Genomic DNA, 24,867 nt, shown 5'->3' on the forward strand with positions numbered 1-24,867 from the left:
AAATTAATGTTCATCCTTCCAAGAATTAAAGCGTAACTCTGGTAGGCTTAACTATAATGAATCTCACAAGAAAACAATATTTAAGTCTGTAATACATTTCCCCCTGTTTATACATGCATGGCCGTGTCCTTGCAATTACCAGGTTACCAAGACCCCTTCCTATGGGGAAAGGGTGGGTGGGTGCCCCACCCCTCCATCACACACTTCCCATTAATCTGCAATGAGAAAATTTTGTGTTTGATTCATATACAGTGGTACCTCTGGTTAAGAACTTAATTCGTTCTGGAGGTCCATTTTTAACCTGAAACTGTTCTTAACCTGAGGTACCACTTTAGCTAATGGGGCCTCCTGCTGCCGCTACGTTGCTGGAGCATGATTTCTATTCTCATCCTGAGGTAAAGTTCTTAACCCAAGGTACTATTTCTGGGTTAGCCGGAGTATGTAAACCGAAGCGTCTGTAATCTAAAGCGTCTGTAACCTGAGGTACCACTGTACTTTCTAAGGGGAAATAATTGTTCAAAGCATGATGAACCTACCTGGACCCCGAGATCATCTTCTGAGGCCCTCGTTTGTGTGCCTCCTCCTCGAGAGGTCTAGAGGGTGGCAACACAAGAATGGGCTCCCTGTCTGTGGGATTATCTTCCCAGGGAAGTTTGCCTGGCGCCTTCATTATACACCTTTAGGCGCCAGGCAAAAAGGTTCCTTTTTAACCAGGCCTTTTAAAGAGAGGTAGATTAGATAGCTAATGCTCAGTAGGTGCAGGAAAAACGGAAGGTTGAATATAAAGGGAAAATTTTCATTTTACATACTTGCAAAAAGCTGAACATGGATTCAAAGCCACATAAGGAAACTTAGTAGTGTCAGTTGAGTAGTGTCAGTTGAGTGCTGGTGGTTGCTAGGTTGCGGAGGTCCTTGTGACACACCCTCCATTGTGACACCTCCCTCTGCTGGCTCCTTGGTCACTAGGGCTCTAGAGGCATAGCCATCTCCTTTGGTTTGATCATTCAGCAAATGAGAGAGAAAGTGGATGGAGATGTAAGTAGACTTTCTCATCAGCATCTGCATTCTGTGCTGATAATGCTCCCTGACAGTCTATGGGAACATTATTGGGAATAATTTAAATGCTTCAGCCAGCCCTTCTGGGCTTCTGTATGACTCCACCCACTGTTTTGTAACAGTGAAGGGAAGTAACTGTGGATGCTGCTTACAATTTAGGAAAAGGAAAACTAACATGTCATGCGTTCTTTTTAGGCACTTGATAACTTGCCGTGGGAGCATTAAGCATGCCCTCTGGAGAAGGTAATATCTTGCATTGTCTTCCTCCCCTTCCTGTCTCCCAGGACAGCCAAGGTACAAAACCCTTCAGCATGCTGATGCTCCTTCCATAGTAATATTAGCATTTGGTGTTTGATGTTTCCCTTTTAAACATCCCTTCTCCACACTAAGCAAACCATCTCTTTCAATGAGATGGTGAGAATTGTCTTATAATATCCAGAGAGTGCTATTCTGGCTACAGTCTTCAAGCACTCTCTTCACAGGATACCCATTATGATATGCCTAGGAAAGTGAATCCATCTTGAGCTTTGAGTCGTGAATGTTCAAACCAGTTTAGGGATGTAGATCAGGAGAGTACCATTTCGCACATTTTAACAGGCCTTCTCTGCAGTGGCTCCCTGTCTGTGGGATGCTCTCCCTAGGAAAGTTCGCCTGGCACCTTCATTATACACCTTTAGGCACCAGGCAAAAACGTTCCTTTTTAACTAGGCCTTTGGGTGACTTTGGACGCGGGTGGTGCTGTGGGTAAAACTTCAGTGCCTAGGACTTGCCGATCGTATGGTCGGCAGTTCGAATCCCCGCGGTGGGGTGAGCTCCCGTCTTTCGGTCCCAGCTCCTGCCCACCTAGCAGTTCGAAAGCACACTTAAGTGCAAGTAGATAAATAGGGACTGCTTACCAGCGGGAAGGTAAACGGCGTTTCTGTGTGCTGCGCTGGTGCTGGCTCGCCAGAGGAGCGATGTCACGCTGGCCACGTGACCCGGAAGTGTCTTAGGACAGCGCTGGCTCCCGGCCTCTTAAGTGAGATTAGCGCACAACCCTAGAGTCGGACACGACTGGCCCGTACGGGCAGGGGTACCTTTACCTTTTTTGGGTGACCTGACTGACATCCTATACCCTTTTAAAATGTGGCTCTTTTCGAGGGGTGTGTTGTTGGGTTGTTGTTTTTATTCTGATTATATATGTTGTGATCTTTTCTGTGATCGTAATGATGATGATGACCATGGATCCCAAGGATGGGGAACCTGTGTGTCACAGAGCAAGCCGGACAGTAAATCACACTGTGAAAGTTGGAGTTAACTCCTTGTTAGCAAAAACTAATTGTGCACAGCACAGTGAGCACAGCAACTCATTTCTGGTAGGTCTTGCCCTAGGAAACAGTTGCTGAGACTGAAGGTCCCCACTTTCCTACAGCTGCCTCCTCTCCAGGGGTTTCCCCAAGATATCAGAGACTACGTCTGCACATTGCTAATCTCTCTCCTGCCCTTTTCATGCCTCTTCTGGTTTTGGGACACCAGAGGGAAGTTGACTTCATTTCCCTCTCCTAGCCATTCTTACAGACGGGTGCCTGGGGGGAAAGGGGATATTTGAACTTGTCTGATTTTGCTACTTACCAGAAGTGATCTGAAGCCTTCTCTTAGGGTACTTGTCAGTTCCAGAAGCATTTCCTGCCGTGGCAGTTTGTGTTTACAAGCATTGCGGTACTGCATACAAGAGAGGACTGAAACAACTTTCCTGGTTTAGGCAAAGGCCAGAAAGTTTCGCGTTCGGCAAAATGAGAGGATACCTGTAGGAAAGAAAGAAAAAGCATTGGCCATTTTGTCATCTACACATATTCCAATAAAAGTAGGCTAGGAGAACAGGCAGGGCTGGCCCAGTGTGGTGTAGAGAGCCAGCGTGGTGTAGTGGTTAAGAGTGGTGGACTTGTAATATGGTGAACCGGGTTCACTTCCCCACTCCTCCACAAGCAGCTGCTAGGTGACCTGGGGCTAGTCACACTTCTCTGAAGTCTCTCAGCATCACTCACCTCACAGAGTGTTTGTTGTGGGGGAGGAAGGGAAAGGAGAATGTTAGCCGCTTTGAGACTCCTTAAAAGGTAAAGGGAACCCTGACCATTAGGTCCAGCCGTGACCGACTCTGGGGTTGCGGCGCTCATCTCGCTTTATTGGTCGAGGGAGCCGCCGTACAGCTTCCGGGTCATGTGGCCAGCATGACTAAGCCTCTTCTGGTGAACCAGAGAAGCGCACGGAAAGGCTTCCCACCGGAGCAGTACCTATTTATCTACTTGCACTTTGGCATGCTTTCAAACTGCTAGGTTGGTAGGAGCAGGGACCGAGCAACGGGAGCTCACCCTGTCACGGGGATTCAAACCACCGACCTTCTGATTGGCAAGTCCTAGGCTCTGTGGTTTAACCCACAACGCCACCCGCTAAGCGGGATATCAAATCCAAACTCTTCTTCCTCTTCAATGTCCCACAGTGGCCACACACCCCACTGCTGTAAACCCCTGTGGCCACACACCCTGTGGCACCCATTGCAGCTTGCCTCCAGGTGGCAGCGGAGGAGACACAGTGGCAGATGGCCCACGGCAGCTGCAGGGCATGGTTGTGGAGGCAGGGGGCTCTCTCACTGCTGCAGCTGAGCAAGAGGCAGCAGCAAACACCTAGCAACAGCCAGCGCCCACTAGTGGCAAGTGCCAGGCGGTGGGTGCCTGGCAGCAAATGTCCAGTGGCATGCAGTGGCACCCCTAAGACCCTGCCACCCTGCGGCAACTGCCTCGCCACTTTTCATGGGCGGGAGGGCCAGCCCTGAGCACAGCGGGAGGGAAGAAATTAAGCAGGAGATTGATAGGCAATCAAGCGATTTAAGATATTCTGGAAGATTTAGGTTTTGGGTGAAGGGAGATTCAAAACTATGGTTTGAAGCTGGTTTGCTGTCAGACTGCGGCTTTCTGGTTTGTGTGTGCTATAGTTTGTGCCATTTGAATTCTGCAGCAAACTATGGATATTGCAAATCATGGATGAGGGAATCCACATACAGGAGGAAAGTAGGGAGAATATGAGGTTCTAGCAGATTGGCTCAGTTCAGATGTCACAAACTCCATTAGGCTAAGACTTATGTATAACCAGGATGAGGAATACGTAGTTCTTCAGATACCGTTGGACTCCAATCCCAGTTACCCCTAGCCAGCATGCCCAGTGGTCAGGGGAAGCTGTAGCCCAACATCTCAAGAACCAAATGTTCTCCATCCCTACTTTAGGGGAAGGGCAGGTACAAACAGAACCAAAATTGACAGTAGACTGGTCAAAGAGCATTAAGCTTCCTGTTTCTTATATAATCAAAATGGAATTAAAAGGGGTTGTGCACTAGATTTGTATCAACAGAGAAATCTGCACGCACCACCTTGTTAAAGCCAATTTCACTTCAGGGGGAAAAAAATCAGGGCTCAGCAAACCTCCACAGTACTAGGCTATGATTCACTGCTCGGATTACATTAATACCACCCATTACTCACTGTGATTACCTAGTGCGACGCATCCATTCAGTTAATTAACAGACACAGGTTTAGGCAACGTGGCAAGTTCTTTTGATTCCAAAAGCATTCCAAGCCAACTTTATCAAGAAAACATTGTTCTAGATCCAAGATGGTGGCCTGTATCCATCTCTTTGTCCAAAGGTTTTCCTATTTTCATTGCTGTTCAATGGCAGCAACTCAATTCAAGGAAGAGAAGGCTATCAGCAGCTACTAGCCATGATGGCTAGGCATTACCTCCACTGTTAGAAGCAGAAGACCTCTGAAAACCAGTGGGTGGGAATCAGAGATGGCTGTTGCACTACTCTGCAAGATTCCAGTAGGCATCTAGGTGGCCACTGTGGGAACAGGAGGCTGGTCTAGATTGGCCAGATCAAGCAGGCCTCTGCTTATTTTCTTGTGCAAACCTTTATTCTGAAGGTTACATGACCAGAGACCAGATATATCTGAGCTTTCTGTAACAAAATACTACATACTAATGGAGAACTCATGCTCAAAACTCAGAATACCCAGAACAGACCCATTAAAATCAATGGACTAGTTGGGCATCACATGTAGTGATGAATGAGGTATGCAGCAGGGAATTACTAACTTAGTGGGAGAGGGTCAGGGATGAGGTGGTGGGTAATATTAGATTGAACCTACACAGTGCTGATATCCCCATTGACTGGTCCTCTCCCCTCTGGTGAAGTTGCAATATCTCTGCTGCTGGCTGGGCTCAAAGTTGGAGTTAACTCTTTATTAGCAAAAACAGGATCTTCACGCAGGTCTGGCCCTCATGAAACAGTTGCCGGGACTGAAGGTCTCTGACTCCCCACAGCCGTCTATGTCTCCTCCTCTCCAGGATTTTCTCCGAGCGATCGGAGACTGCGCCTGCCTGCCTACCTTTGTTCCTCCCACTTCATGCTTCTTCTGGTTCTGGGGGACAAGAGTGGAGGGGACCTCATCGCAGCAGGAGAGGGTGACACCCATGACTCTTCACCAGCCTGACTCATCTCTGTCTCTTGGCCTCTCTCCTCCAGTACTCCTACTTCAGCTTCTGCCTCTCTGCCACAGACTCTCCCAGCTCACTAAGTCCTGTTGCCCCTTCAGTTTCTGACACCTCCTCCTCCCAGTCTTCTCGCTCTGACCCAGTGGCGTAGCGTGGGGATGCAGGGGGGCCGGCCGCACCGGGCGCAACATCTGGGGGGGGCGCTCGCACTCGCAGCTCTCTGCCCCTACCTGGCTCACTCACTCTCTCTCACTGCAGTGCTGGCTGTGCGAATCCGATCCAAGCCGCCGGGTCGCAGCCCACTGTGGGGGGGGGGGTGCCAGGCATGCGGTGCGGTGCGGAGAGAGAGCGAGGGACTATCTGGGGGAGGGACAGTGCAGCGGGGGGTGCAAATTACTTGCCTTGCCCCGGGTTAGGGGGCGCAAATTACTTGCCTTGCCCCGGGTGCTGACAACCCACGCTACGCCACTGCTCTGACCCCACCACCACTCCCCGGGCTCTGAGCCTCCTTCCCATGGAGGTTCCCCAGCAGTTTCCTCCCATCACTCCTCTGTGTCCAACCAGGCGGGGCTCCTCCTCACTGATGTTCATGAGCAATATTACTTCACTGCGACAGAGAGTCCATTTCATACACCATAAAGGATTTGGGGGTCTGTGAAAATTCCTTAAACAGATACATACAAATAACAAAGTGAGTGTCTGCAGTCTACTAACGTACATTATTTAGATGTTGACAAAGGAATGGGTTGAGTTACTACAATAATAATAGCTATCAAGACAGCTTAATAAGAAGCTGGCTGTGATCTTAATCCAACATATGTATTTCTTTTCTGAATATTTTATTACCTGCGAGAACAATACCAACACTCCAGAATTGTCTGTTGTTATATACAAGATCAGCCCTTATTCCCTTATGGGGGACACAAGAGCCCTTATAGAGTCCTTTGTAGGTTCTCCATCAGAAGGAGAAAATAACAGAGGCCAACCAGAGAATATTGATAAGCAAAGCAGCTAGTAAGCCTGATCTTTATGGAACTGCTGAAACAGGGTGCTCCTCTCACAAGCAGAAGAAAGGAGGAGGACCCAGAACAAAGGTGTGCCCACCCTTATATAGACATTTTTAATTGCCTTCCCTGGAGCTCAAGACCACCCCTCCATACATCATACATACATCAAAGAAGGGGTGTAACCCAAGACCACCCCCCACAAACATCATACCTACATCACAGAAAAGGTGGTCTACAACAGAAATCTGAATGTTGTTTTTCCTGGCTGCCAGGTTATCTGATAATGCCTTATCTGATTGCCTTTCCTGGTAGTCTGCCCATTCCTTTGAGATGGTGATTACCCAATTCCTGAGACAATGGGAAGGTTCCCTCACCCCCCCCTCCCTCCTTGCAGAGAAAACATTTGGTCAGTTTGGGAGTCAAAATGGTTTCAGGATGGTCTTCCTGTGCTGCTCCAGATATGTGGTCCATGTATCTATGTACGTGCTTGGTTGGTACATTTATGAACATTTATTATATATATAAGACCTTAATTTTTTTTATTACACTGTATACAATTCCCAAGAAGATCAGAAGTCTACAGTTTTAACACAAATATTCTAGCCCCCTCCTTGTAGATAAAGTTGACTTTAATGAGCCGTTCACTTAGAAGTGATGACCTGTTCATCCGTATTCTGTTCTGACTACACGCAGCTGGCTCAGTGACTGAGCACTTCGGGAAAATTGAAAGATCGCTATCACCCTGACCTAAGGAAAGTGGGTCATTTAAGATAGTTGGGCTTAGTTTAAAGATCACCTGGAATCTTTGCCTCTGAGCAATATGCAGGAGGCTTCCATTTGGGGTGGAAAACTCCATAATGAGTTTTCTTGAATGGTTGTCCTTCAGTTATACGACTCTGCAGCGTGACTGAGAAAGGCAAGAATAAGCAGAGTACCTCATTATGCCTTATCAAGACCAGCCTGTTCCGGCAGTAAAATAAAATGTCTCCCTTCAGACCAGTTTTAAAGACCACTAATCTTATTTCTCAGTTACTTTCAACAATACACGGCTTCTAATAGCGACGAACAACAACAAAATCAATGCTGCCCAACGTGAACAATGAAAGCTAGGTCCTTAAAAAGGATAGAGTTTCCAGTGACAATTGAAAATCAATGTATTTTGGCCCAACACTTTCAAGAAATTCAATTAGCATGAAATTCTTTTTCCCCCCTTTCCATTTTCAGTGAAGAATCTGATGGACCGTTCTTCTCTAGTTTATCCTCTCATCAACCACCGCATAAGGATGACGGCCTTCGAGTGTTACTTGAACTTTTACAAGTGAGGCCATAATATAGTAATATTATATTAGACTGGATTCCTGAATCCATGACAGTTCCATGGACCGTATTCTTCGCTCTATAAGACGCACCAGACCACAAGACGCGCCTAGTTTTTGGAGGAGGAAAGCAAGAAAAAAAATATTCTGAATCTCAGAAGCCAGAACAGCAAGAGGGATTGCTGCACAGCGAAAGCAATGATCCCTCTTGCTGTTCTGGCTTCTGGAATAGCTGCGCAGCCTGCATTCGCTCCATAAGACGCACACACATTTCCTCTTACTTTTTAGGAGGGAAAAACTGAGTCTTATAGAGCAAAAAATACAGTATTTACACACCATTGTAGAACCTAAGCAAGTTGAAAATCATATCAAAACTATCTGATGCTTTCCATAAACTCATCTACCCAAGGATTCATCTGCTATGAAATAAATGAAGCTTAAGCTTCATGCCCCCCCTAATTCCATAGGGGCCCAAAAAGTGACTTTACTCCACATTGTAGTCAATGAAATAACCTCTATCCCAGATGTCAACCTTGAAGGAGACAATTTTTTTTTACCTCATGAAGTGTGACGCCCTTTTCCTTTTAGAATTTTGGCCAGATGTATTCATCTGAAGCTACGATTAAGTGGTCCCAGTACAGTGGACACTCGGGTTACGAACATGATCCGTGTGGGAGACACGTTCGCAAGCCGCAGTGCCACGTCAACGAAACGATGTTTATTCGGCTTTACGCCCATAATGGAACACAACACAACAAAGCAAAACAAATCAAATAAAACAGCGGGTTGCAATTCGGCGCTTCTGCGCATGCGCAAAGCACGAGTTAGTGCTTCTGCGCATGTGTGAGTGCCGAAACCCGGAAGTAACCCGTTCCGGTACTTCCAGGTTTCAGCGCATCCGTAACCCAAAAACGCGCAACCTGAAGCGTTTGTAACCCGAGGTATGACTGTACTAGGTAGGTTTTCCTTGTGTCATTTCCAAGCAGAGAACAATACAGTATGCACATTTAACTCGGGCACATTCAACTTTGTGCATGTGGCAAAATGTCCTTGGCAATCCCACCCGCCACTGAACTCAATGAGTTTTCACCGTACGTAATTTTGGCATCAGTCACAATCCCTGGAATGTCACCCTCTCCTCCATTGTGGGCTCACTGTACTTCATTAATGCCTCCACCTCCACTTCTCCAGTATTTGAATTTTCATTTTTGAGGGATCTCTAGGATACTCTAGGAACTTTTGTTCAGAGTAGATCCACTGAAAGTTAGTGGGTCTACTCTTGAGTAAAAATTAGTGTCTCATAGTTATGTAAGTGTCCTATAGTAAATGACCTGTTTCATTATGAAGGGGGACATTCAGAAGAACGCAGGAATTGTAAAATCTCACGACGACTTCATCATTACAAAAAGAAATGTGAAAAGCCTTAGGTTGGCAAGGCAAGGCTTGTTTGCCTTCCATGTACCATAACATAACTGAAGGTTAATGGATTGGTAAGCAGTAAAATAGACAGGGGGAAATGTAGGATAGAATAGCCTGCATAACACTGTTCATTGCATTTATATATGGGCCATTAGCTTTAATTTCCCCCCCAAGAGAGAAAGATTGGTCCCATAAAATTGAAAGTGTTTGAATTTGGAAAGTGCATGCCTGCAGGTTTAAAAACCAAGCGTATATTGAAAAATGCCATAAATTAATATATTTGTGATTCTTAAAATGTCTAAGATGCCTTCACATAAACAACAGCTTTTATATCTTGAAGTCAACAAAGGAGAATTTAACCGATGGGAGAAATGGCTTTAAGTCATTTGGTATAAGCAAAAGTCGTTTATTTTATGAGTTCATTATAGTGAGAGCCAACGGGTCACAAGTCTGTGAGAAAATGTGCAGGCATTTGCAAAGCTTTGGTTTTCTAAAATGGCGACCGAACCCCCTCAGATTTCTGAAAAACCAAGCCCACCCCTATGAAGAATTATATGAGTTGATTATGTTTCCCTCTCAGGTGCTTCAAAATCCCAGAGATGACACCAGCCCACTTGATGTAAATTACCTTCCCGAGAGCATATCTCAGAATTAATCCATGTTACATCCATAAGACCTCAACCCTCATCAGCCTACGTTACATCTGTAAGCTCTTCTCTGAAAGGAAATTACAGAAAATGGGTAAAATACAGAATCTAACTGACTGCATGTGGGATAGCATTTCTTCCAAAGCCCTGCAACAGAAACCATAAACAAGGGGGGAACTGCGACAAATTGTTGCATTGTGCAGTGCTCCCATTCAGGGTTCCAGCCATCTAGCTAAGCCTTCTTCCAGAATATTCCATCCAATCACCATTCTATCACCCAGTTTTCCATCCCTTCTCCAACTGCAAGGATTCCCTTGTCAATGAGTAAGCTCAGTCCACTACTGGGCTGCATGGTGGTTGTTGTTTTTATGGGGGGGATTTTTCATTCCTCATTTTTTAATCTCCCCACTTTTGTACTTCTGCAAACCCTGGGATCCCCTCGAGCCTTTCGATACTCCCTGTTGTGTATGGATGGCGATGTTTTGGCTACATAAAGATCCACACTTTGAGAATGAGTTTGCTGTTGGTATAAGGAACAGCTGCAATGATTTTTCTGCTGCTTATATCTAAACATCCCCTTATGCTTTGAGCATACAAAATGCTCTCAGCTTCCAAACCGCCCCCCCCCCCGCCCAATGCTTAAAATTACAACCTTGGGTTGGTGCTGAGAAAGAGGGCAAATATATTTAAATGATAATAATATGATTATTACCTAGCACACAACGATGAAAAATAAATGATGCCGGATTTGTTTAATAAATGCATACACCACATAACTCCTCATATATTTTTTCTTAAATTTTGTTTAAAAATGAAATGTTAAGAATTAAGAAGAAGATAGGGCGTCTTTTTTAAAGCAAGCCTTAATATCTTCCTTCTTGAAAAACCCATATCTGGTTTAATTTTGAATGCTTGCCGCATGGAGAAAGAGAACAACATCATCACCATCGACGACATAAAACTGGATGAATTAAGCATTTTAAATGCCTTTAAGTTCAGTGGGAGACTTGCAGCCCAGTCTGACCTGTGTTCATGTCAGAGTAAGCGCCAATGGCATAGCTGTCATCTTTTCCCTTTTCTTGCGAGGAATCCTATTCGGAATAAGGGAATTTCCCTTTAAAAAAGGGAAATGTTGATAGCTATGGGCAATGGTCCCCAGGGGGTTTACTCCCAAGTAAACATTAACAGGATCTGGCTGTTAAAGCCACTCATTCAAACTGCTCCCATTGAAGCCAATGGGATGAAGAGTAAATAGCTCAGGAACACAATTTACACCAAGCAGGGCTTGAACTGATGGCTTCCGGGTACTTAAAAAGTCTCATTCAGCCCTCACTGAGGACAATTTAAAGGAGTGGTGGAATGGCTTCATGTTCTTGTTTGACACAAGCTGCTAAAGACAAAGAGATGGCTGATGGGAATTTGAATCCAACAATACCTGGAAGACCAGCAAGTCCTAGTTTACAGCTTTATTGCCATAATAACCCATCACAAGATTTAAGCACCCCTGTCAATATATGTCCATTTGGGCTGATTAATTGCTGAAGACTGCAAGTAGTACCATAGTGAAATGCTAAACGTCCCTGCTTCGTCTACAACAGATTCGCAACCAGGTTACTCATGGGCTAAAGTCAAGCAGCATTCGCTCACGTCCGTTCTGCAACACTTGTCATTATTGGATTGATTTTATTTTGCTGCGGAGAGAGGAGATGTGATAACCTTTTATTGAACAAGCCGTTTCAATTAAGAGCCGGCAAACTTTCTGCCCCCAAGGAATGGGCTGTGTGCTTACTTAACCCACCAAGGCTGGCTTAAAACAAACAAACAAAGAGGTATTCCTTTACATACCGTATTTTTCGCTCTATAAGACGCACCAGACCACAAGACACACCTAGTTTTTGGAGGAGGAAAACAAGAAAAAAAATATTATGAATCTCAGAAGCCAGAACAGCAAGAGGGAACAGAACAGCAATTCCTCTTGCTGTTCTGGCTTCTGGGATAGCTGCACAGCCTGCATTTGCTCCATAAGACGCACACACATTTTCCCTTACTTTTTAGGAGGGGAAAAGTGAATCTTACAGAGCAAAAAATATGGTATATACACTGCAGTTTTTTGACAGGGCGCTGGTTTATTGTTTGTTTGTTTTGCTTCTGCTTTAGCCATTTGGAGAGAGATTCCACTGAAAAGCTTCACAGGGTGATTTTCATGCAAAACTTTCCCTGGAACATCTGATCACTTCCTGAGAAAAAGAGTACCAAGCTTAGGGTGCTTTTGCTAAGATTTATTTACCAAATTACACTCAGGGCAATGGAATTTGAAGGAGCAGCTGTTCTCACTGGCAACAAGGAACAGAACATCCTAAGGATGTATTCTGCTAGCAACACTTTGAATTGTGCTCAAAAACGTACTGGGGACCAGTGTAGATCCTTTAGGACCGGTGTTACATGGTCCTGGCGGCCATTCCCAGTCACCAGTCTAACTGCTGCATTCTGGATAATTTGTAGTTTCTGAGTCACCTTCAAAGGTAGCCCCACGCAGAGAGCATTTCAGTAGTCCAACTGGGAGATAACCAGAGCACGTACCACTCTGTGGGCAGGTAGGGTCTCAGCCTGCGTACCAGATGGAGCTGGTAGACAGCTGCCCTGGATACAGAACTGACCTGTGCCTCCATGGACAGCTGTGAGTCCAAAATGACTCCCAGGCCGCACACCTGGTCCTTCAGGGGCACAGTTACCCCATTCAGGACCAGGGAGGCCCCCCACACCTGTCCACTCGCTGTGCCCCGAAAACAGTACAGTGGTACCTCCTGTTAAGAACTTAATTCATTCTGGAGGTCCGTTCTTAACCTGAAACCGTTCTGAACCTGAGGTAACACTTTAGCTAATGGGGCCTCCTGCTGCCGCTGCACCACTGCTGCACGATTTCTGTTCTCATCCTGAAGCAAAGTTCTTAACCTGAGGTACGATTTCTGGGTTAGCGGAGTCTGTAACCTGAAGCGTCTGTAACCTGAGGTACCACTGTACTTTGTCTTGTCAGGATTCAACCTCAATCTGTTAATGGCCATCCATCCTCCAGCCACCTCCTAACACTCACATGGGACATTCGCTATGATATCCCTATAAACAGTCATGGCTTTCCCCAAAGAATTCTGGGAGCTGTAATTTGCTGAGGGTGCTGAGAGCTGCTAGGAGACCCCGATTCTCCTCACAGAAGCAAAGTTTCTGGAGTTCCCCCTACAAAGAGATGTTGGTTGCTAAACCACTCTCTGGGACCGGAGTTCTGTGAGGGGAATTCAAGACATGCTTGTGATCTCACTGTGCACAGACTTTATGTTACAAAACAATCTCCTGAACAGCTCCCAAGAGTTACTTTGCACAAGACAGCCATGCGTGTTGCTTAGAAGGCTGTGATCGCTAACTTTTGAGAATCGTTCTGCACAACTGCAACAGCCACTCTCTTCCACATCAAATATGCCGTTGGACGACGTCATGCCGCTGACACATCGTTCGGCTTCTGGAAGAAGGTACAGGGTTATAAAGACTAGGACTAGCCGCCTTAGAAACAGTTTCTATTCAAATGCGATTTTGGTTTTAAACACAGTGTGAGGTAGTCTCAACCTAGCAGTTTGAAAGCACGTCAAAGTGCAAGTAGATAAATAGGTACCGCTCCGGTGGGAAGGTAAACGGTGTTTCCGTGTGCTGCTCTGGTTCGCCAGAAGCGGCTTAGTCATGCTGGCCACACGACTCGGAAGCTGTACGCCAGCTCCCTCGGCCAATAAAGCGAGATGAGCACCGCAACCCCAGAGTCATCCGTGACTGGACCTAATGGTCAGGGGTCCCTTTACCTTTAAGGTAGTCTCTATGGGAGTATATTGTATTTAATTCAAATTTTAGGGGTTTCACCCTATAATTAGCTTCTGAAGAATCAATAAACCCAGCAGCAGTTTATGTGCAATCAACTCCCCCCCACACACACACTCCAAAAAGCAACTCCTATAGTTAAAACTGAAAGCGTTATATATTGTGTGCGCTGTATATTTTACGGTACTAGGAAAGCCAATTATCAGAGTGGCCATTTTCATAGTCCAAGCCCAATTTATAATCCTGTTTAGTTTCACTCAGGATACACCGAAGCCAATTTTTAAAAAAACAAACTAAAACCCAAAATAAATAGGGTATGTTTTAGCCTATTCCCCCCCCCCCATCATAGCAGTAAAGCTCCATGTGCAATTAACTGTCCGTTGAGCTTATAAGTCAGAGCATCAAACTATAAGGCCGGGGAGATCTAGCACAGTGTTGAGCAACCCAAACAGAGCCTCAATCCCCCCCGCCCCCTTTTCAAACCTCTGTGGGATTTCTACCAATTTTTTTTAAAAAAAACAAAAACCTTTTTTGCTTCTCACTGCTGCTAATGTGTTGCCTCAACCAGTTTTTGGTAAGTTTTTTTTAAAAAAAGAATATGATTTTTCCCCCTCCACAGTGGAACAACTCTGAAAACTAAACACCTTTTCATGTGACAGTCGGCGTTCAAAATTAGCCAGGCACCAGGCGCATTTTGCACCTGACATCAACCAGTAGTGACCAAATGCAGATGCCTGATATCTTCATCATCTGGAGGTGCATGCCTGGGGATCATTGGATCTTGACCGTTTTCACGTACTAGCAGCATATCCTGTATAATTCTATCAGTTATATTTCATCTGCACCATCAGAATGAATGATGCAAAAAAAAAAAATGAGAGGCACAAATACAAGATGGGTGACACCCGGCTTGAGAGCAGTACATGTGAAAAGGATCTAGGAGTCTTGGTTGACCACAAACTTGACATGAGCCAACAGTGTGACGCGGCAGCTAAAAAAGCCAATGCAATTCTGGGCTGCATCAATAGGAGTATAGCATCTAGATCAAGGGAAGTAATAGTGCCACTGTATTCTGCTCTGGTCAGACCTCACCTGGAGTACTGTGTCCAGTTCTGGGCACCACAGTTCAAGAAGGACACTGACAAACTGGAACGTGTCCAGAGGAGGGCAACCAAAATGGTCCAAGGTCTGGAAACAATACCTTATGAGGAACGGCTAAGGGAGCTAGGCATGTTTAGCCTGGAGAAGAGGAGGTTAAGGGGTGATATGATAGCCATGTTCAAATATATAAAAGGATGTCATATGGAGGAGGGAGAAAGGTTGTTTTCTGCTGCTCCAGAGAAGCGGACACGGAGCAATGGATCCAAAGTACAAGAAAGAAGATTCCACCTAAACATTAGGAAGAACTTCCTGACAGTAAGAGCGGTTCGACAGTGGAATTTGCTGCCAAGGAGTGTGGTGGAGTCTCCTTCTTTGGAGGTCTTTAAGCAGAGGCTTGACAACCATATGTCAGGAGTGCTCTGATGGTGTTTCCTGCTTGGCAGGGGGTTGGACTCGATGGCCCTTGTGATCTCTTCCAATTCTATGATTCTATTCTATGATTCTATGAATTTCAGGAACCAAAATGCTTTTTCTGTGCAGCCTGAGTGAATGACGTTATAGTGAATTGCCATCACTCCTCTTCACTTACCCCACCCCACTGCCCTGCTCACATTTGTAAAGAATATTCTTATGTTATGAATGGTCCGCGTCACCATTAAGAAAAAGAGAGGTCAGAATAGGCCAATATATATGTGGACTGTCCCTGGATCAGGTGATTTTTCTTCTTTAAGTTCTCAAGCCTCTTAACCTAGCTCAAGGTTGTCATCTGAACTAGCCAGATGTTTAACTGAGAATCAATCACGGTCAATCCATCATTTGAAAATTACGAGTCCCAAAATGGCAATGAGGCATTCTCTTTGGTGACTGTAACAGCTCAAAAGTAGTTGCGTTTTTCCATACGACTTTCTGGTTCCTGAAATTCATTCTGGCTGTGCAGATAAAATATCACAGGGAGAATTCTACAGGATGTGTTGCTGGTGTGTGAAAACAGTCAACATCCAGTGATCCCCAGGCATAGCACCTCCAGATGGTGGAGACGTCAGAGGCGCCATCCTGACAACCGGGCATCTTCACTTGGTTGCAACTGGCCAATAGCCAGGTGCAAATGCACCTTGCACCTGGCGAATTTCAAATGTTGCTTGATATGACATGAATCTATGGCACCCGCCCCCCTGAAAGAGGTAAGTCTGGTATAGGTCACTCCCCTCCATATTATAGGATGTGAGGGTGATTAGCAGAGGACTACTGATTTAAATCATCATCAATCTTTATTACGGTCCAGAGACCGTAGCAACCCATAAGCTTCAATAAACAAAAAATCACTAGCAACCCATAAGCTTCAATAAACAAAACATATGAACCTACCAAGACCCTGAGATCATCTTCTGAGGCCCTCCTTCATGTGCCTCCTCCTCGAGAGGTTCAGAGGGTGGCAACACGAGAACGGGGCCTTCTCTGCAGTGGCTCCCCATCTGTGGAATGCTCTCCCCAGGGAAATTCGCTTGGCACCTTCATTAATGTTTGATGTATTATAGTATTTTAATATTCTTTTGGAAGCCACCCAGAGTGGCTGGGGAAGCCCAGCCAGATGGGCGGGGTATAAATAATAAATTATTATTATTATTATTATTATTATTATTATTATTATTATTCACCTTTAGGTGCCAGGCAAAAACCTTCCTTTTTAACCAGGCCTTAGGCTGACCTAATCAATATCCTACACCCTTTAAAATTTGGCTTTTTTGGGGGGGTATTATTAGATTTTTATTTTTATTTTATATATTGTGATTTTTTGTGTGAACCGCCCTGAGATCTCCGGGTATAGGGCGGTATATAAATTCAATAAATGAAATGAAATGAAGAAGACTCCTTTAATACCTGGTGCTTTGGGTATATCTCTTCCCCCTTTTGATTCACTGAGAGCGCTTCGCCCAGCCTCAACCCCTCTGCCATTGCAGAAGAACAGCACCTTGTACTCTGACACTGCATGTTCTGCCTACAGCCAGGCAGCAGCACGAAAGAATAGGTTGGTTCTACACCAGCCGAATGCTGATAGGCAAGCAGCTCGGTTGCATAACTGAGTGTTAATGGTATGGTGCTCGGGTTTTTTTCTTTCTTTCTTAAAAAGGCCAAACCACAGGAACCAGGAATCAAAGGTCTACTCAGCTAGATTCAGGAGCCACATAATTGCTTGGGTGCCTTGCGGCATGCTGTCATGGATTTGGAAAGAATAATAATAATATTTAAAAAACCCACCGCAATGGATGCATCTTGTAATAGTCTGGTACCGTGTTGAAGTGACGGCAGTGAACAGTACAGACAGCTCAGGATGTTTTAATAGGGTTTAGCCAGGGTGGGGTGGGGGGAAGGCGTGTGCTTGTTTTCCCAGTGAAGATAAAACATGGCACAATATCAATAAGGCTGATAATGGACTTTGCAATAAGCTGTCGGATCCTCAGGTCAAGTGGCCCATTAACAGGAATCTTTTTGCACCGAGATGCAAGCCTTTCTAGAGCTAACTAAAATTGAGCAAACTGGAGTCACTCGTTTCCATGCCCTTTAACGACCTACTATCATGTAAGACCCCCTTCATGGATCACTGCCTTGTCGTGGTGAATAACTCCAAGACGTTATGAGCTATGCCATGCAGGGCCACCCAAGATGGACAGGTCATAGGTGAGAGTGTAGATCAGGGGTCAGCAAACATTTTCAGTAGGGGCCTGTCCACTGTCCCTCAGACCTTGTGGGAGGCCGGACGATATTTTGAAAAAATATATATGAATGAGTTCCTATGCCCCACAAATAACCCAGAGATGCATTTTGAATAAAAGCACACATTCTACTCATGTAAAAACACCAGGCAGGCCCCACAAATAACCCAGAGATGCATTTTAAATAAAGGACACATTCTACTCATGTAAAAACACGCTGATTCCCGGACCATCTGTGGGCCAGATTTAGAAGGCTATTGGGCCAGATCCAGCCCCCGAGCCTTAGTTTGCCTACCCATGGTGTAGACTAAATGTGATCCACTTGGAGAAGGAACTGGCAATCCACTCTAGTACAGTGGAACCTTGGGTTAAGAACTTTGCTTCAGGATGAGAACAGAAATCGTGTGGCTGTGGCGCGGCGGAAGCAGAAGGCCCCATTAGCTAAAGTGGTACCTCATTATGAACTGTTTCAGGTTAAGAACGGACCTCCAGAACAAATTAAGTTCTTAACCCAGGGTACCAAGTTTGCCAAGAAAACTCCATGGACATAAAAAAGGAGCAGCTTTGAGAAGAAAAGTGATAGTTTCCAAGGCATGCTCTGGTTCATGGGGTCACGGAGAGTCAAAGACGACTAAGACGACTAAACAACAACATCATGTAAGACCCACAAATGTGAGTATTGGGGAAAAGGATACTGCGCTTGGCACATGCAAGCGATGTGGCAGAATTTCTCTCGCTGTTTGTCACCTCTGGCCCTTCCCCTGAGCTTGCCCCCAAAACATACTGTACAGAACCATTGCAGGTTCTGCAAAGACAAGTTGCTTCCAACACTCCCAGGGTTTAGAGGGCAGGGAAGTGAAGCATGAGAAGTAATGGGAAATGCAGATATACAAAAGAAGAAGGAACAGTAGAAAGCAGGGAGAAGAATCTGACAGACCTCAAAGGAAACAAAGGAAGGGCAACAATAGGGCTGGGTGATCTATCGTTCAAAACCAGTTTGAAGTGTCCATACCATGATATCAACGTCATAATTTTTGACCTGGCAGTATATCAACTGGCTCAACTAGAGCCAGGGCTTTTTCGGCTGCAGCTCCAACCTGGTGGAATGCTCTGTCACAAGAGACTAGGGCCCTGCAGGACTTGACATCTTTCCGCAGGGCGTGCAAGACAGAGCTGTTCCACCAGGCCTTTGGTCAGGGTGCAGCCTGACTCCCTCCTTTGGCAATCTTTACAAAACTTTAGTTTATGGTTGCCATCAATTTTGAATTTGATCTTAATTAATTTTTTATAATGTTTTTATAATGTTGCACTATTTTAGTGTTGTTAGCCGCCCTGAGCCCGGCTTCGGCTGGGGAGGGCGGGATATAAATAAAATTTATTATTATTATTATTATTATTATTATTATTATTATTATTATATCGTGAATCATGGTGTGCGTGTGCTTTCAAAAATCACAATATCATATAGTAGCTTAGATATGGAGTTCAGTTACAAAACAATTAAGGGGGAAATACAGCAACCACAAAAATAGCAACTCATTCCATACAAAATGGTTTTGTGTATATACGTAGGTTGCATATTATTTTCATACATTTCATTCCTCTTTCGATGGCCTATTGCCATCTTTGTCAACTTCCTCTGTATGGAAGATTCCAATAAATATAGGTTGTTGTTTTAAAAAGTAACTTCTTTCTTTCCTGTTTGACTTGCAAGTCTCACAAAGCAAAATTTGAATTTCAGTTTTTGAATCCATCTAGTATTTTTCACAGCTTTACTGATTCGTTCCGATTGCGTTCCACCTTTCCTCCACGAATCTCCATGTGGCATCCATGACTTTCTCCTCACAGCAACCCTGTGAGGTAGATTAGGCTGAAAGACTCTGACAGACCCCAGGCCACCCAGCGAATTTCATGGCTCATTGGGGTTTGGAACCTGGGTCTCCTCAGTCCTCGTCCGACACTCTAACCAACTGTACCACAATGGCTCGGTCCCACGACAGGAAGAAAAATATTCTCAAAAACTGCAGCCAGAGACAGAAGCAATGGCTGAGGTGAAGCTAGTGTGGCAAGATGCTCAACAGTTATAGAGCAACTGGGAATATCTGTACCTTTTGTCAGCATCACCTCCTGGCCTGGCTAGCTGATGCATTCAAGAAGACTGATTTTGCAATGTTGCTGAGCAGACAAAGCTTCAATAGGCCCTTCTGGGATAGTGAGATTTAAACAGCACAGACTGCAAAAACAACAGAGATGCCCCTTCGTTGAAGGAAGGGACAGAGAAGGTCACTTCACCACACAAATTGGGCTGCTTTGGAATATTCCTATCTAGCAACTCTAGAAGTACAATAACAACTTTGTAAAGTACAGTGGTAGCTCGGGTTAAGTACTTAATTTGTTCCAGAGGTCCGTTCTTAACCTGAAACTGTTCTTAACCTGAAGCACCACTTTAGCTAATGGGGCCTCCAGTTGCCACCACGTCACCGGAGCACAATTTCTGTTCTCATCCTGAAGCAAAGTTCTTAACCTGAGGTAATATTTGTGGGTTAGCGGAGTCTGTAACCTGAAGCGTATGTAACCTGAAGTGTATGTAACCCGAGGTACCACTGTATATGGGTGCTGTTTCTCTTTCTCTCTCTTTTATTTACATCTCACCGTATTTAGTGCACATATAATTAAATAAAGATGTTGGGGGGAGGGGGGGAGGTTTCAAACATCGATTTCCGTTTTGAGGAGCCATCATATCATCGGTTACCGTGCTCGGCAGAAGCAGAAACGTGCGAAGCTCTCTTGTCTTATTCGTTGTTTTCTATGAGGTCTGGATCACGGCCAGGAAACTGACCAACCCCATATTACGGCACTTCCTAAGTGACATTGAATTGGCCATTATTACTTTTCACTGCTCTGGAAGATTTAGTTCAATAATTAGGATTACCTTGAGGGCTAAGTGCCAGTTATTCGCCGGGTCTTCCAAATGTGCTTTTCCTTCTTCCATGTTGACATGTCCTTGGAACAGTCAGTGTGGGAACGTTCCCTGATATAGGACCACTCTGCCTCTCCACAGGGTCAAGGCAGGACAAATTCTGACCTCTGGTTTATAAATTTGCCTCCAGAGAATTACTTTTAATTTTAACCAGGCATTCTCGTTTCTTAAGCTTTCCTACTGTTTCGAGGGGAAGCCCTGGTTTTGCAGACTGGAAGCCTCTTTGTTGCTTATTGCTAGCGATTACAGATACAGTGGTACCTCAGGTTAAGTACTTAATTTGTTCTGGAGGTCCGTTCTTAACCTGAAGCTATTCTTAACCTGAAGCACCACTTTAGCTAATGGGGCCTCCTGCTGCTGCCGTGGCGCCGCCACACGATTTCTGTTCTCATCCTGAAGCAAAGTTCTTAACCCGAGGTACTATTTCTGGGTTAGTGGAGTCTGTAACCTGAAGCATATGTAACTCGAGGTACCACTGTACCCTATTTAGACAACTATGGATATAGCAAGAAAAGGAGAAAGGAAGAAGAGGCTACACAGCTCAGTGGTTGGAGAATCTGCCTTGCAATCAGAAGGTTTCAGGTTCAATCTCAAATAGTGAAAGACGCTGTGTCTGAAAGCTAGAGAGCTGCTCTCCATCTGTGCAAATAGGGGTTTCCGAAACTTGGGTTTCCAGCTGCTTTTGGACTATGATTCCCATCATCCCCAACCACTGGTCCTGCTAGCTAGGGATGATGGGAGTTGTAGTCCAAAAACAGCTAGAGACCCAAGTTTGGGAAACACTGGTGTAAACAATACTGAGTTGCATGGAAGTTTGTCTGATTCAGCAAAAATACTTCCTTACACATAACCTCACTTAAAAAAAAAACCTTATCAGTCATAAATTTCACATGGCCAGCAACAGGAACGATTTCAGAAGGATCTATTGATTCACAATGCCAGGTCATCATCTTTTATTATTCCCGTATGTACAAGATCAGTCAAAGGGTAGCCAGTGGGCCTCGAACCCTCAGTCAGTTAGGAAGTTGCCCTGCATGCAAAGACAGGCTCCGGTGGATTGAGCAGACGAGACCAACAGTGGGTCCAAAGGTCAAGAATGAGGTTTCTGCATGTGCTGGAGAGAGAAGAGAGGGACAGATGGAGCTGGTCCACCTGGGAAGGCAGCCCAACCAGGGGAAGGAAAACTCTGGTACTAAACCTCAGCTGCCTTGTGGGTTATGTTCAGGAGAAGAACAGGCTAAGGAGTAAACCCTACACACAGCCTTCTAGCTGTTAAGTCCACCAGCCCTTGTCACATGACATCTTGAGCGGTGATGTCTAGCCAGAATGTAGTTCCGGCCCATTTCCTTTGAGAACTTTTGAGTAAATACGCACAGGACTGGAATGTAAGGTAATGGTAAAGGGACCCCTGACCATTAGGTCCAGTCGTGACCGACTCTGGGCTTGTGGCGCTCCTCTCGTTTTATTGGCCGAGGGAGCCGGCGTACAGCTTCCGGGTCATGTGGCCAGCATGACTAAGTTGCTTCTGGCGAACCAGAGCAGCGCACGGAAATGCCGTTTACCTTCCTGCCAGAGTGGTACCTATTTATCTACTTGCACTTTGACGTGCTTTCGAACTGCTGGGTTGGCAGGAGCAGGGACCAAGCAATGGGAGCTCACCCCGTCGCGGGGATTCGAACTGCCAACATTCTGATCAGCAAGTCCTAGGCTCTGTGGTTTAACCCACAGCACCACCCACGTCCCGTTGGACTGGACTGTATCTCGCCACAAATGTCTGGAAGGCAAATCACTAGATATCATGAAATCCTATCATGAGACCCAGTATGGTCCAACAGTTGGGCTCAGATCTGGGAGAGCTGGGTTCGAATCCCCACCCAGCCATGAAGTTCACTGGGTGGCTTTGGAACAGCCTCTCAGCCTCCCAGCCTTCCCCACCTCACAGGGTTGTTGTGAGGACAAAGTGGATGGCGGAAAAAGGAGTTCACACCACCATGAGCTGCTTGGAGGAAAAGTGGATTATAAATGTAAAATACCGCAGCGCATTCAGAGTTATCCACTGGTCATTTGGCAATCCCTGCCCGCCAGACCCTCACTTTGAAGTCCTTTGCTCTTCATAAAGGACACTGCTAAAATCTTCTAAGCTCTGGAATTTTGCAAGAGAATTGGCCTGGGTACCCAGCACATCCAAGAGAGAGACAGCCGGCAAGTACTCCCACCCAAAACATCCTTTCTTGGTGTCATTCCTACGTTAACGATGCCTTTCTTCTAATGTATTTTGCCCGGGAACGTTCATTTCTAACTAAAAGCAACCACAGTGTGCAAGGGAGTGAGCAAACGGGAGAGATCATTCCATCCGTGACGTTTCCCCATTAAATCACACGTCCTACCAAGATACTATTTGTTTTCTGAAAACATACTCGCTGCAAGATTGCTCCAGATTTCCCCCCAGCAAACATACACACACACACACACCATGCCAGCTTTTTTTAACATTAAAGAACGTGCTTGCACCAAGAACATCTGCAAACACATAAACACACACACACACACAAAACTAAGCCAACCTGGCTGTTCTCCTCCTGCAGGGCCCTCGGCTCCTTCCAACTAGCGAGAATATATTTTTCCAGCGAAACTTCTTCGTGCAATTAATTACTCTCCGACACTTTTGCTGACAAACCGGACCACATTCTCAGCAAAGTAGTGCAACCCAGCATCGCTCCTTGCCAATCCTGCTCTGCGTGAACGCTAGCCAAGGGCTGGAGAAAGAGATGATTTCACACTAATGGGTTACTGTAATACAGTAAAAATTCCACAGCCGGGGTGGGGGTGGAATTAATGAAGACAAAACCCCCAGTGGCGAACTTCTCTGGTTCTCTTCCCCTCTCCTGTTCTTAAGAAACGCGTTCACACCCTTGTTCTCTGCAAAAGAAGTCTAGAAAGCCCCTCTTGGATTTAGAATCCTTCCCCCACAAGGACGCTTGAAAACGGTTCCTGTCTACACATATGGTGTGTGGTTGTCCATGGAGGGGGGAGTCTGTTAATGGCAATTACTGTTGAATGTGCACATTTAAATCAAGTTGCGGGTTTGCTTCACTACAAACTCAATTCTTGGCTTTTATTAAAGATTTTATAGTGTTACAAAACAGCCAAATAAACCAGGAAAAGTACATATAGGCAGTGCTTTTTTTCTTTAAAAAAATGTTTAGGGGCACTCTCATTTTCCTTGTTGTTGTTTAGTTGTTTAGTCGTGTCTGACTCTTCGTGACCCCATGGACCAGAGCACGCCAGGCACTCCTGTCTTCCACGGCCTCCCGCATTTTCCTACTCATATTGAAATACTGCCCCTCAATGAGGCCAAATTTAGATTCACAAAATGTTTAGGGGTATGCGTACCCCTGCGTACCCCCCAGGGGAAAAAGCACTGCATATAGGGTCTCTACTTTCCAATCTCTGAGTCTTTTTCACAGTTCAATTACGTTTGATGTGAGACACTATTGTCACAGACACCGTGCAATTGAGGGAAAAGAGAGGGGAGAGAAGGAGATATCAGGAGTGAATATAGCCCACCGGTTCCAAAACGTATGGGAAACTGCCCTACTAGAAAAGTTAACCAACAAACTTGGGACAAGCAAAGGAGGATGCCTTCACCATGGTGGGTCTCCCCTTTATCACACACACAACACAACAAGACAATGGCCTATTCCCTGCCCCTCTCCAGCATACGAATCAATGTGGCTAATCTGACTCAACAACCCAACCCCCAACCACTCATACAAACACAATCCACACTGCAACCAACCGAAGGCTACAAACTCATGTTTTTGTCACTGTACAGCTACAGCCAATCGCTTCTTGGCAAGTCTTGCACAAGACTGACATTTCCATTTGCCAGGTTCATAGTCTTTACATACTACACTGCTGGTAAAGGCAAAGGACCCCTGGCTGGTTAAGTCCAGTCAACGGCAACTATGGGGTTGCAGTGCTCATCTTGCTTTCAGGCCAAGGGAGCCGGCATTTGTCCGCAGACAGCTTTCTGGGTCCTGTGACCAGCAGACATAAACCGCTTCTGGCACAATGGGAAACCGTGATGGAAACCAGAGTGCACAGAAATGCCATGTACCTTCCCGCCACAGCGGTACCTATTTATCTACTTGCACTGGTGTGCTTTCAAACTACTAGGTTGGCAGAAGCTAGGACAGAGCAATGGGAGCTCACCCTGTTGTGGGGATTCGAACTGCCGACCTTCTGATC

At 45.4% G+C, this 24,867-nt stretch overlaps 1 protein-coding gene and 1 long non-coding RNA gene across 8 annotated transcripts in view; both read right to left on the bottom strand.

The window, feature by feature from the left end:
* The window catches only part of LOC310673482, a 214,663-nt gene that overhangs the window by 115,798 nt on the left and 73,998 nt on the right, over positions 1–24,867 (bottom strand). The window lies entirely within an intron of this gene.
* The window catches only part of KCNS3 (potassium voltage-gated channel modifier subfamily S member 3), a 442,125-nt gene that overhangs the window by 22,815 nt on the left and 394,443 nt on the right, over positions 1–24,867 (bottom strand). For 4 of the 7 annotated variants that reach the window (XR_014508959.1, XM_083431691.1, XM_083431689.1 and 1 more), the window contains exon 2: positions 2,668–2,840. The exons of 1 other annotated variant lie outside the window; for it this stretch is intronic. The gene's annotated coding sequence lies outside the window, so the exon portion shown is untranslated. Of the gene's footprint in view, positions 1–809; positions 916–2,667; positions 2,841–24,867 lie in introns of those variants that run through there. 2 more of the 7 variants (XM_083431692.1, XM_083431690.1) reach the window with 1 other exon arrangement.

The sequence above is a fragment of the Podarcis tiliguerta genome (assembly GCF_965153285.1).
Source record: "Podarcis tiliguerta genome assembly, chromosome: 3".
Lineage (NCBI taxonomy): Eukaryota > Metazoa > Chordata > Lepidosauria > Squamata > Lacertidae > Podarcis > Podarcis tiliguerta.